Genomic DNA, 14,099 nt, shown 5'->3' on the forward strand with positions numbered 1-14,099 from the left:
GACTCAGAGAAAGCATATACCACATACCCGAATTCATTCTTGACTACTCCTCCTGCACCCAACATTCCTGGATTATTACAGCTACTACCATCCACATTCATTTTAAACCACCCTCTATTTGGCTTTTCCCATCTCACTACCTTCAAAACTTCCTTTTTTCTTGCAATAATAGGTAAATTCAAAGAAGTTAACACTTTAAAATCATTATCCACTAAACGAGAAGCCTTATTGACTTTAATACCAACCCAATGAATCCAATACTTAACCCATCTCCATAAAACATGAACCTTTTCTTTCTTATCTTCCATCCTGGCTTTATATCTCCACCTCCATAAATTCCAAGAAATTATCACCGGAACAAATCCGATTAGTATACCAAGTTGTGATGATTTTGATGCTTTCCGAAACCAAGCCTAAACTATTGCTTTCCAAGACCAATTTGGGACAAATGGAATACCCAACATATTTGAACTGGATTTCCAAATGAAAGTCGCAATGTACCCACTATATAGCACATGATCAATCTCCTCTACGACACCTTGTTGACAACACTCACACATGGACACTAAAGGCACTCTCAAATTCCTTATCCGATCATCCACGCTCAGACTTAAGTTCATGGCCTTCCACATAAACACAGAAAACTTTTTAGGAATAGCAACATATCCAGTCCGTCCATTCATATTTATTGTTACTTTCTAGAACAAGACTCCAGGCACTCCTGGATGTAAATGAAACATTCAAATTACCCATCCAGATGAGCATATCTTCTCCTAACCTTTGACCCTTAATTTCATGAGCAATTTTTGCAGCTTTTCCAGACCCTACTAATTGTTCCAAAGAATTCAAATCCCAGCTATTATTCAACATAACCTAATTCACTTTCAAATTCAAATCACCCACAATCGTGCATCTATCCCTCAAAGGACTAGAATTCATCCACTTATCCTTCCAAAAATAAACATTCCCCTCACGAACTCTCCACTTAGAATGCAAGAGAACAAACGGTAATTCCTTAGCTATAGATTTCCAGAATCGGGTTCCTCTTGTTACGTTAATATCCAACGGATGCACACCATGCATTATTTTGCAGAAAAATACTTTTGCCAAATAGAATCAGAGCATAGGAGATTCTAGGCAAATTTAGAATGTAACGACCTTTGAACATCACTTAACTTCCTCAACCCAAGCCCTCCCTCATCCACCGGACTACAAAGCTTCTCCCATTTAATCCACTTATTCTTAGGATTCCCATTAACCGAACCCCAAAAGAAGGTACTCAATATCTTATTAATCCTGGTATACACAATTTTTGGAACATGCAGTACTGAAAGGAGAAGGATTGGCATACTCAACAATACTTGTTTTAAAAGAATCAATCTCGCCCCAGCAGAAAGGAAATTTATTTTCCAACCTTCAATCCTATTACGAATTCTTTGAACAATATCCTGGAAATGTAATGACTTCAATCTTCTTGATACAATTGGAACCCCTAAATACTTAAAAGGAAACACCCCTTCCGAGAACTGAGTGATAGATAAGATATGCCTCCGTCTAGCACTATTAATATGCTTAGAGAAAAAAAAAATGAGATTTGGCATTGTTTACCTGCTGTCCCGACCATGAAGCATAAGTACTCAAAATACCAACTATATCCAAAATAGAAGATTTCCCACCATTCGAAAAAATTATCATATCATCAGTATATAATAAATGTGAAACTATAGGACTATGTCTTGGATGAGAATAACATTTTACTCTTCCTTCTTCATACTTCTTCTTAATCAAATGGGAAAGTACTTCCTCCACTAAAATGAATAAATACGGGGACAAAGGATCACCTTGTCGTAAACCCCTTCCACCCTTAAAGAACCCCTTTGCAGTGCCATTCATTACAATCGAATACCAAGGTGTTGTAACACATTGCCTCAGGAGCTGTAGAATTTTCAGAGAGAAACCAAAACCTTCCAGTACACAAAATAAGAACTCCCAATCAATCGTATCATAGGCTTTAGCAAAGTCAATTTTCATCAATATATTACCTCCTCGGATTTTTTTATTAATATCATGAATAAGCTCCTGAATGAGACTAATATTTTCAAAAATACTTTTACCTGGAAGAAAAGCTCCTTGTTCCTTTGAAATTATTCTGCTAAAAAGCAATGAAAAGCGGTTCACTAGAATCTTAGAGCATATTTTATAAACCACAGAACAAAGACTGATCGGCCTAAAATTCCCAAATGGCGTTGCATTATGAATTTTCGGAAGTAGAACAATATAAGAGGCAGTGTAAAACCTTGGAAGTTTAGTCCCACTGAAAAAATCCGTAATTGCTTCAAATAAATCATCTGTCACTAAAGACCAACAATGTTGATAGAACCCCGAACCAAAGCCATCCGGACCAGGACTACTCTCCTTAGGAATAGAAAAAAGAGCATTTTTTACTTCCTCCATCAAAGGAGAACCACCAAAAATATTATTCTCCTCTTCCGACACTTCACCTGAAATTAAATCAACCAAATTTGGCAATGAACTCGACTAATTTGCCTTTAGAAAATCCTCAAAATATACACAAGCCTCCTCATGAATGGCTTCCGGAGTACTAAGTACACAACCATCAGTCATTTTCATTTCCATTACCACATTATGATTCCTGGATTGTAAAGCTTTAAAGAAAGAAGATGACGTTTCACCCTGTAAAATTTAATCATGCTTACACTGTTGAGCAAGACGAGCTTCCTCCCTTTTTAACCATACATCCAGCTCCATCTTATTTGCTAAAACATCTATTTCAACATCTTCTGAAAACCTCTCTTGCAAACTAGCTTCACCTTCTTGCACTTTCATTTCTAAGTCTTCAATATGTCGGCCAGTCCAACCAAATATCTCCTTGTTCCACGTTTTGAGTACCTGTTTTTGTCGCTTCAATTTTTCTACTAACTTCCACAAACCAGTTCCATAAACTTGTCCGGCCAAGAACTCGACACACAATGCCAAAAATCCACATGCATAGTCCATATAAAATGAAATTTAAATGAAGTAGGACCATACCTGGTAGAAGAATCCAAAAGACCCAAGAGCATGGGAGAGTGATCTGAAGACCTCCTGGGCAGATAGTGATTATGAACCGAAGGAAAAAGCTCCAGGAATTTGAGATTGCATAAAGCTCTATCCAGCTGTGCCCATGAGCGAGCCATCCTGGATTGCCCATTACACCATGAATATTTGTTCCCTAAAAAGGGCATCTCCACCAATCCACCATTATCAATAAACGAACAGAAGTCCTCCATTGCTGTGAGCAACCTCGGACAACCACCATGTCTTTCACTATCATTCTGCATTATATTATCAATAAACGAATAGAAGTCCTCCATTGTCGTGAGCATGCGGCCGGTGTGCGAATCACGTTGTTAATATATATATTTTGCACAACCAAACTACAATTTTTTTTTTCAATTCTTACTCCAAGCTTCCAAAACTTTCAACTTGCATTCAAAACTAGAACCTTTGTATTTTGTATTCTCGATTTAAATCTAACTTTTAAGATTGATGAAAAATTAGATATGCGGAAAAATCTTGGCAATCAAAACGTGATTGTAGATTCAAATTGTTAAAAAGTGATAATTTTGAACTACCTAATTGATGATTTTGTTAGTTGAACAAAATGATGGTACTTTGCAAGTGCAAGATATATGCAGCCCCCACTATATATTACAAGATCTTAAGTGGCCATGTAAATTTTTGTGACGATCGTGGAAAGTGTTGGAAGGTATGCAACTGGATCTATTTACATGCTCCCCAAGAGCATATTAATCCTATTAATGGCAACTAGCGTAGGTGATAACACTGATTAGCCCTATTAATAAGCCACTACTCTGTTTGACTTATGTTAGGAACTAGGGGTGTTCATCCGGGTTCTGACCTAGGAACCCGGGTTTCAAACTCTGGCCGGAACCCGGACCGGATTGGTCCAAGTCAGACCAAGGCCGGAACCCGAGTGGATCCGAGTTTTTGAAACCCGAAAATCCAGGTTCCAGGTACAGATTTTTTTTTTATTATTTAGTAAAAGCCTTTATTTTATTAAAAATATTTGTGTTCTAAAAGCTCAATTAGCGAAATACAAAAAAATTCAGACCGTAATTATTTTTTATTCAAAAGCAATGCCCTAATAGGAACAATGCCCTAAGAACACAATGTATATATATATATATACCAATTTTGATTGAATATCTTGTTTAATTAAGTAATTTACTGTTAGAGATTAAATTAACACAGGCTATTATTAATAACACGGATGGAGTTCCAAGTTACATTGTATGTGATTTAGGTGTGATAACAAGATTAATACACAAAAGATCTAAATCGCTGTTTTCTAGTAACTTGTAGTTAGATTGTCATTAAACTAAAAGTTATACAAGCACTGGAGAGGAGTATCCAACAAATACTCAAGTGCTTTGCTACTCATCATTCTCACACACCATACACCATATTTATTTTTATTTATTTTATTATTCCTAAACTAATTGAATTCTTCTACTCATCATCCATATACCACATATTTGGTAAGAGAAAAAAAATTAAAAAATTATGTATAGTGTGAAGGGTGAGGATAATGAGTAGAATTTTTCAATATTCAAACTAGTTAATATAAATTAAGGGGATGATTGGGTAATAAGATGAGATGAGAATTCTATAAATAGTAGTGAAATTATTTGATTTAAGATGTTTTATTGGGTTTTGAGAAAGGAAATAGAAAAATTGAATAAAAATTTTATAAAGTTAAAATATTGTTAGAATATAATTTTTTAATATATTTTTTTGAAATTTAAAAAAGTTGTATTATTTTTTGTGTTTTGTTTAGAAGTTTGAAAAAATTGTAATGATTAAGTGATGATTAGATAAAAAAAAAGTCAAAGATTTTTCAAATTGAAAAGTGTTTGTGATTGAGTGATATTTGAAAAAAAAAATTATGAGAAATTTTGAGATGAGATGAAATAATCTCACTCCCCTAACAATCCCTAAGAAATAAATAATAACAACTAGGAAATGGCTATAAAAATAGTCTCATGTTTCTTGACATGGAGCCAAGAAGGTGTCATTGCTTTGTTATTTTTAGCGAAATCCCATGTTGGATTTCCGTGAAGTGCGGTCCATGTATAAGAACTCTACAGGAGCAAATGCTCTTGAACACCAAAGCCACGTTGTTGGAAAGAGAAACATGAAACTTCTAACAAAGTGGGAAGCAATGGCATGAGGAGCACAAGAAGCAAAGGCAGTGATTGTCCGTTAGTCAAAATGAAATATTGCCATTAATGCAGGTGGTGGATTGTGGTTAGGGCTGCAAACGAACCAAGTCGAGTCGAATTCAAACTAGGGATCGCCAGCTCAATTAGCATTATATTTGCTCGAACTCGACTCAAGCTCTAAAAGTATTAGAAATTTCTGATCGAACTCGACTCAAGCTCTAAAAGTATTAAGATCAAGCTCGACTTGAACTCGAATACCAAAATAAACGAGTTGATACGTACTCACTCGAGCTCAAGTAAAATCAGAAATAAACTGACCTAAAAAAAATACATTGAGTCGAATCTGTAGGAAGAAAAAGATTTAAGATAAAAAAGTATATGAGAAAAAAATGAACATCAACTCTGATCTGAAGATTTGTAGATCCGTAGGAAAATTAAAAAAAAAAAAAATTCCACCACTCTGATCTTAGCACAATGTCTTCAAATATATGAAAATTTGTTCAGATCTATAGAGAAAAAAATTCAGAAATAGACCAACTTCAAAAAAAATTAATATTCACTATGATTTGTATGTAGAAAACACAAACACAATGGGAGAAAAAAAGAAATAAAACCATTTTAAAAAAAACAAAACCTAAAGGCTAACGAAAACGAAAAAAAAAAATATGGAGAGACCAACTTCAAAAGAAATTTAAATCAACTCCGATCTGTATGTAGAAAACACAAAGAAAACAGAAAAATCAAAGAAATAAAACCATTTAAAAAAAATACAGACCAACAAAAACATAAAAAAAAATGGAGACGAAAGAAAACGCTTATGTTATAGGCAGAGAGAGAGAGAGAAAGATAGAGATAGATGAAAGAGATGAAGTGAGGAGAGGCAACATGACGAGGTCTTCTTGGAGTTGATCCGGTCGAGAGAAGAAGTAACAATTTGTAGTCTAATGGTGAGGCTACGACACTGAGGAGAGAAAACAAAAAAAGAGAGAGAACAAAGAGGAAGACTCTGGAAGGTTAGGCGAGAGAGTTTTGAAGAAAAAAATGGGGGCTTGTGTTACTGTGTTAGGGACTTTATGATATATTTTAATATATATGAATATTGCTAATACTAATTATACTATGACAATCCACACCATTATCGCCTATTTTATAAATAATATACTATTACTATAATATACTATTAGTCTATTACTATATCTTATAGTATTATCAATAATATTATAGTGATATTAATACTATATATAGTTATAGTGATTAATATAACTATATTAGTATTAGTTATATTCATATGGCAATTAAGCTAGACATGAGTAAGGTATATGATTGTGTTGAATGGGGTTTCTTGAGAGCAGTTATGGTTAAAATGGGCTTTAATCAGAGCTGGACCAGGCTGGTGATGGGTTGTGTGTCATCTGTATCTTACTCAATTCTTCTTAATGGTTCCTCCCAAGGCTTCTTCAAACCATCTAGAGGCATTAGACAAGGGGATCCACTATCCCCTTATCTTTTCCTTTTGGTGGTTGAAGTGCTTAGTAACCTTCCCAATCATTCTGAAAGTGCTAGAAGTATACATGGTTATCCTATGGATAAGGGCTAGGCTATCATTAATCACTTATTTTTTGCAGATGACATCTTACTTTTATGTAGAGCAAACGCAGAGGAATGGGCCACTATCAACTCTTTGCTCAATCTCTATGAGGGGCCTCGAGGCAAAAGTTAAACAAAGATAAAACTGCAATTTACTTCAGTGCCAATACTTGACAAGAAACTAGAGAATACATCTTGAGGATTGCTGGTGCAAGAGCTACTACGTGTTAAGAAAGGTATCTTGGTTTACCTGCTTTGGTGGGGAGATCAAGACACAATGCTTTTAAAAGCATCCTAGACAGAGTGAGGAGCAGGGTGAGTAATTGGAAGACTAAGTTCCTCTCTCAGGCAGGGAAGGAGATTCTACTCAAAGCAGTGATTTAAGCACTTCCTACCTACTACATGGGAGTATTTAAATTGTCAAAGACTTTGTTGAACGAAATTAATAGAGTGATGCACCATTTCTGGTGGGCCAATAGGAAAAGGAGAGTAAAGTGCATTGGGTTTCTTGGAGTCATATGGGAATGGCAAAGGATGCAGGAGGAATGGGTTTTAGAGAGTTTGAGAGTTTTAATTTGGCCTTGTTGGCTAAGCAACGCTAGCGTGTAATTCAATTTCCTGAATCTTTGGCTTCCCAAGTTCTCAGGGCCAAATAATTCAGAAGGTCTAACTTTCTTCAGGCTAAATTGGGAGCAAGACCATCATTCATTTGGAGGAGCATTCTGGCTACTAGAAGTCTCATTGTGAAAGGCTCCATGTGGAGAATAGGGAGTGGTCAGGAGGAGAGAATCTAGAAGGGTAGGTGTTTACCTCAACCTTCCACCTTCATGGTCGTCAAGGGCAGGAGATAGATGAGGAGGCAAAGGTTGCTGAACTTATTCATGAGGACACCAAGCAATGGGATAGAGAGAAGATTTTACATATGCTTGGTCCTGCAAATGCTGCTGTTATTCAGAGGAATCTTGTGAGCTCAACTGGTGCTAAAGACAAGCTTATGTGGTTAGGCACTAAGGATGGGGGATTTACAGTGAAAAGTGTATACCACCTTCAAAAGGAACTAACTACAGAGCATAGGGGTCAGTCATCTCGAGGTGATCAAAACTGGACTTGCTGTTGGAAACTTAAGATTCCCAATGCAGTTAAGGTTTTTGTGTGGGGAGCCTGTTTAGAGTCCTTGCCAACCAAGTTGAATCTATTCAAGAAGAAGATTGTAGACTCTCCTCTATGTCCAATATGTTGCAAAGAAGAAAACATAGCTGCTCATGTTTTGTGGAATTGTGCTTCAACCATGGATGTGTGGAGCCAAGGGCCCATGGTGTTTCAAAAAAGCTCTGTGAGGGTATGGAGGTTTATGGAGATGTTTGAATGTTTAAAGGCCCAATGTGAGTTACAAACCATGGAGTTATTTGCAATGACTGTGAGGGGAATTTGGCAAAGAAGAAATAAGCTAGTGTTTGAAGGCTCCTTCTTGCATCCTACTTTACTAGCCCAGACTGCTGCTCACCAACTTGCAGATTTTAAGGCTGCCCAAATGGCTCCTAAGTCAGCTACTCGAATGCATCCAAATCTTGCTGTGACATGGACTCCACCTCCTGCTGGAGTAATTAAGATAAATTGGGATGCTGCATTGTGGGAAGCTCATGATAGATTGGGAATTGGATTGGCAGCTCGGGATCATGAATGTAGTATTTTAGCTTCTAGGATGGTGGCTAAGGCTGGCTGGGGCAATAGGAGTCTTCCAAGCTGCCATTTTTGCTTCTAAATTGAACTTGGCATCAGTGATCTTTGAAGGTGACTCTCTTCAAATTGTCCAAGGCCTTAATCTTCACAAAGAGAGATAGGATAGTGTGGGACTAGTGCTGTCAGATACAAGAATTTTTTTATCTTGTTTTGAGCATTGGCATATTAATTTTGTTAAGAGAAGTGGCAATGAAAATGCCCACTGTCTTGCTAAGAAAGCCTTAGAGCTTCATGAGGAATCATCTGATTTGGTCATTAGACCCAATTGTAATGTGTTTCCTCCTTTGTCTTAGAGATGAATAAAACAATACGCTTTCAAAAAAAAAAAGTTATATTAGTATTAGTATTAGTATTAGTTTTAGTTATTATTAATACTATATACTATACTAACAGTGATATTAATACTATATATAGTTATAATGATTAGTATAACTATATTAGTATTAGTTATAGTGATTTAACGTAACTATATTAGTATAAGTTATAGGGATTTAGTATAGGTATAAGTTATAACTATACTCTATATTAGTATTAGTATAAATATTAGTATTAGTTATAGATCTAACTATACCAACAATACAAGAAAGCGCTCTCTCTTGAACCTGTCTTTCTCTAAACTCTCGTTACAGATCTGACTCGAGGGGGTGGGAGCTTCGGCTCCTTTCTCCCTCCCTCCCTCTCTCCCCACCCCCATCCCCTCTCTGTAGTGCTCCATTCTTGTGTTTTGTAGGCTAAATAAGGGAGAATTGCAGATCTGGAGCTTCCGGTGACCATAGACCAATACGCGCCTTTTCATGGCATTGCCCAGCCATTGATGTTCAAGACCACCGAAGGCGGCCCCAAACGGAGTGGCGAGTTGCTCGCACGCGAGGCCTAAAGTTATCGGAGATGTTCGGCGAGTGGCTATCTCGAGCCACCGGGAGGCCCTCTGTCGTCGCCACTGGGTTTGTGAGATCGGAACCACCGAGATAGGTCGACGGTTTTCCTCCCAAAGTGGTGCATGTACTGCACGAGCCACAGCGGCCTCTTGGAGCACTATCCTTTTCTATTTTCACAGTGGTTTTTCCGTTGTATTTTATTTCGTGTCCTGTCTTTCCTTTTTAAAAAAAAAAATCCAAAAATTTTGTCCCTTTGGACCTTGGTCCGAATGGTGTGATCTCCCCTCTCCACTTAGGCAGTGTATGGGGTTGGTGCACTCTACTCCGCGTGGTTGGGGTATGGGTTTTATCACCTCGTTATTGTTACTCTATCAAGGACAGAGATGTGCATGACGGATCTCTTAGACTTAGGTCTTTAGAGATCTGTCGTTTGAACTAGACCATATCAGCCACGAAAGTGTGCTGGGAAGCTATTAACGTTTGTAACTAACTTGTTTTAAGTCAAATTTGTATGTCCTCTATTATGAATGAATTGTGATCCCTTATTATAAAAAAAAAAAAAAAAAAAGTTATAGTGATTAGCATAACTATATATTAGTATTTGCTATAATAATTTTAATTTAGTATAACTATATAATATTATTAGTATAAACACTATACTAATACTATTATACTAATACTATTTGCTCAAATTTCAACTAAAGAATGAATGATCCTGTTGGGTGCATTGATAAATGAATAAGGCCAATTGCGCTAGAACAAGTTAAATATACTTTCTGTTAATGCCGTTCCCGAGACAGTAAGTTGAACGGTTTAAATATCTAAGTTTAGACTTATCGTTCTTGTAATCTATACTTTAAAAATATATATATATAGTTGTGACTTGATTCTTATCAATCGTTGTATTATAGTTATAAACATTATACAAATCGTGTATATAATATGTGTTGTAAATAGGAAAAAAACTCTAAAAATGTAGATAAATTTTTGTCTGTGTATAATTACAAATTTGAAACATAGTAAAATTGGTCAACCAGGCAGCCCTTACTAGTATCAGCCAATATGAAAGAGTAAAACCAGAAAAATAAAAAGGAAGATTAAAATATTAAAGATGTGTTGTGCATATAAAGAAACATTACCCAATTAAATCCACAAGTTATAAAATTAAGTATAAATCATGCTATCAACCAATTTAAGCCACAATTTGGACTTATTTCTCCTAACCATTTGTCCATCTAAAACTAATAATAATGTCATGAAATAATTTAAATGTATTGGTTCTAGATGTATAAAATATGCAATAATTCACCTCAATCACTTAATATATTACTATTGTAAAGTAACAAAATATGTTACTTATACATAAAGTAACAAAATATATTACTTATACAAAGTATAAAAAATAATACATATAACATATAAAATATATACAATAAAATAATATATGTAATAATATATATAGAAATATTATGAGTATTGTGACGAGCCCATAACGAATCGAATCAAGTTTATACGAATTTTGTTCATGACCCTACACTGATTCGAGTCGAGATTACACGAGTTTAGCTTGTTTAATATTCGAACCAATATTGGTGATCGCGAATAACTCGTTTATCAAATGAACTGAATCCCTGTTTGTTTGCTGCCCTAGTTGTGATGCCAGGAGGTTGCTAGCAAGGTGCATGAGCTGCGGACAATGGTGAATGGGGGTGCATATCCAAGCTTCATAACTCCTAAAAATAAGGTAAAAAAAAAAAAGGAAAAACATATGGAAAGGTCATATCTAAGAGTAGAGAGGACGGAGAGGTAGTTAGAGGGTTGAAAAAGAAATAGAACTACGCGGAATATGGGTGCATGGGCACTTGGGGACTCAAGCAAATTGGAGAACTACGACGCATTAATGATACTACTAACTGAGCAATACACAACATTAATGGTAACATCACAGAGGCATGACATGTTTGAAGGACTCTAACAAAAGGAACAGTAAAAAGGACATGGGCTCCATAGGGGTAGGCACGATCTGTCCCTCCCAAAACTCCCTGTATAAATAGCAATTTCAGGTATGGAAAAGCAATTTGGTCTCTAGACTCTCTCATTATTTTCAAACTTTCAAAATACTTTATTGACTTTGGCATCGGAGACTCCCGGCCCCAAGGCCGCCCTCCCCCAGCTACTTTCTTCTTCATTTTCGCAGGCCCAATTTTGAAGACCTGAGTTATTGGAACCTGGTCCAAAGACGTACGAAATACAACATTAACTGTGACGCCTCCAAATTCCGCTTGGGATCGGATAGACATTTGAAGCGTCGAGACATGCAACACAAAGTTACTTGTCCCGTTTATGACATATAAGATGCAATGTTTCTAACATGCATATAACATTATATAATATTCATAGTGAATAATTTTTTTTTTAGCAATACTATGCACCAAACTGAAATATCTCAAATACTTAAAGCGTAATCCATTCATACTTAACAAAATCAACATCCATGATTACACTACGAGTCTCAGGAGACTATAATCTCAAAACATGAGAGATCAGACTTCATATTTACATTACCATAATACACTATTGAGCCAGTTCGCCGAGTTACTCGACGAGGCTAGAATATTGTCCAAAAACTAACTATGGCAGCTGCAAGTTCCGCGTCGCGTCTGCGACATCTAGTCAACCTCTTCCAGTCTACAAATATCCACTCCCTACTCTGATCCTGACACATCGCCTACCATTCAAGGGGAATCGTAGTTAAGATTACCACGGTGAGATTTGATTACAAATCTCAGTAAGTTAACAGGAAACTTTCACACAGGTTAATGATGCATGCATGGCAATAAAGGCATGAATGCACAAATCAAATCAATAGTAAACATAACATAACCTGACATATCATGGCATGAAATAATAAGCATAACGTGACTTGACATAATATGGCATGAGCTGATATAATTTGAACTGAAACTGAAACTTAGCTTGACGTGACATAAACTTAAAACTTGACATAAACGTAAACTTGAACATAACATAACATGAAACATGACTTGAACGTGAATTATATGAACTTGAAATCTTATTTAATAAACTTAATTAATAAAGTGACCATACGGATGTTACACGGGTTCCCCTGAGCCATGTGTCCCTGCCGATTACTACATCACAACACAGGTGTCTAAACCAATTGTGAGTTCGTTAATACGTACTCCACAGTTGATGTGGCCCCACGTATTCTACGTGTCGCAATCGCTATGTCTCACGTAGTGTATGCTCCTTAATTATTGTGGCCCCACACTTCATGCTTCACAGTTATTGTGGCCCTATGAATTGTTTGTGCCACACTTGTTGTGGACACACATAACATAAAGTGTGGTTCCATCGGCGTTAGTGCCTGGCACGCTCCGATGACCAGCTAGTTAGGCCCCATTCGCAACCTATTCATTATACTTTGTCAACTTAGAAAATTTCACAACTATTTAGACACTCCAGCGTGAATCCACTGTGATATTATCCTATCCTAGTGCTTAGGATCATGATTGACATGAATAACTTAACAAGATTGTTCTTGAGAAACACAAACTATATTCGAGACGGGATGACATGAATACGAAAAGATAGAAGTCATGACATAGCATAACGTGACATAAATATAAGACAACAGTCATGACATACTTTGGGATATAAATAGAACAGACAATATTTCATAACATGGCATAACATGTAACAGAAAACACTTCATAATATGACATAACATGTGGTAGTAAATATTAAGTGACATGACATACATATAACATACGGCATACATAATGTGACATACTTGAAATAGATAGTAACATGAGACAGAATATATTAAATAACAGATAAGTATTTTGTGATAGAATAATTCGTATAATAGATAAACATGTGATGACGTGGCATGGCACGACATATATGATAATATACGTACATAAACTGTAGTTCCCTTACCCATCACACAAACACAGTAAACTGATAGGAAGTTAAGAGCTAACTTACCTCAATACGTTCTACGAGAATAAAGCGCAAAACATGAGGAAATTTAAGATAGTTTTCTAAAAGTTAGAAATTAATTTACTAACAATTAGAAATGTGAAAATAGATAACTTAGAGTAAAATTACTATTTTACCCTCTACATGTGGAAAAATGACCATTTTATCCCTAAATTAAGAATTTCACATCCTAACTACAAAAAATTACCAAAATCTACATTCCTTATGTAAATTTTGTTCTAGACTCAAATATCAATTCAAAAAAATTTAAAACCATTCACAACTATGAAAAACTCACTATTGCCGAAACATACATAGGTCATGTCTCTTGATTTTGGTTGCAATTCTTTCAAATTTCAAAACTCATGATTAACCCAAAATTTTTCTTCTAATATACTCATAACATATTCCTAAGAATAATAATGTTTTGAATCATGAACAAAAGTCATCAAAATCACTAAAACCATACTTGAACTTTTTGGTTTTTCTTCCAAGTTCAAAACAGATTTTTGTTTCTAACTTGTTTTAATCAACCCCTTGATCCATGACTTATAAAGTATGATCTTCAAACCAAAACATCACATGGTTTAAAAAGGTGTCCTAAAATAGGTCCAAGCTTCAAACTGAAGATCACATGGTTAAA

This window comes from Juglans microcarpa x Juglans regia, chromosome 8D (assembly GCF_004785595.1).
Source record: "Juglans microcarpa x Juglans regia isolate MS1-56 chromosome 8D, Jm3101_v1.0, whole genome shotgun sequence".
Classification (NCBI taxonomy): domain Eukaryota; kingdom Viridiplantae; phylum Streptophyta; class Magnoliopsida; order Fagales; family Juglandaceae; genus Juglans; species Juglans microcarpa x Juglans regia.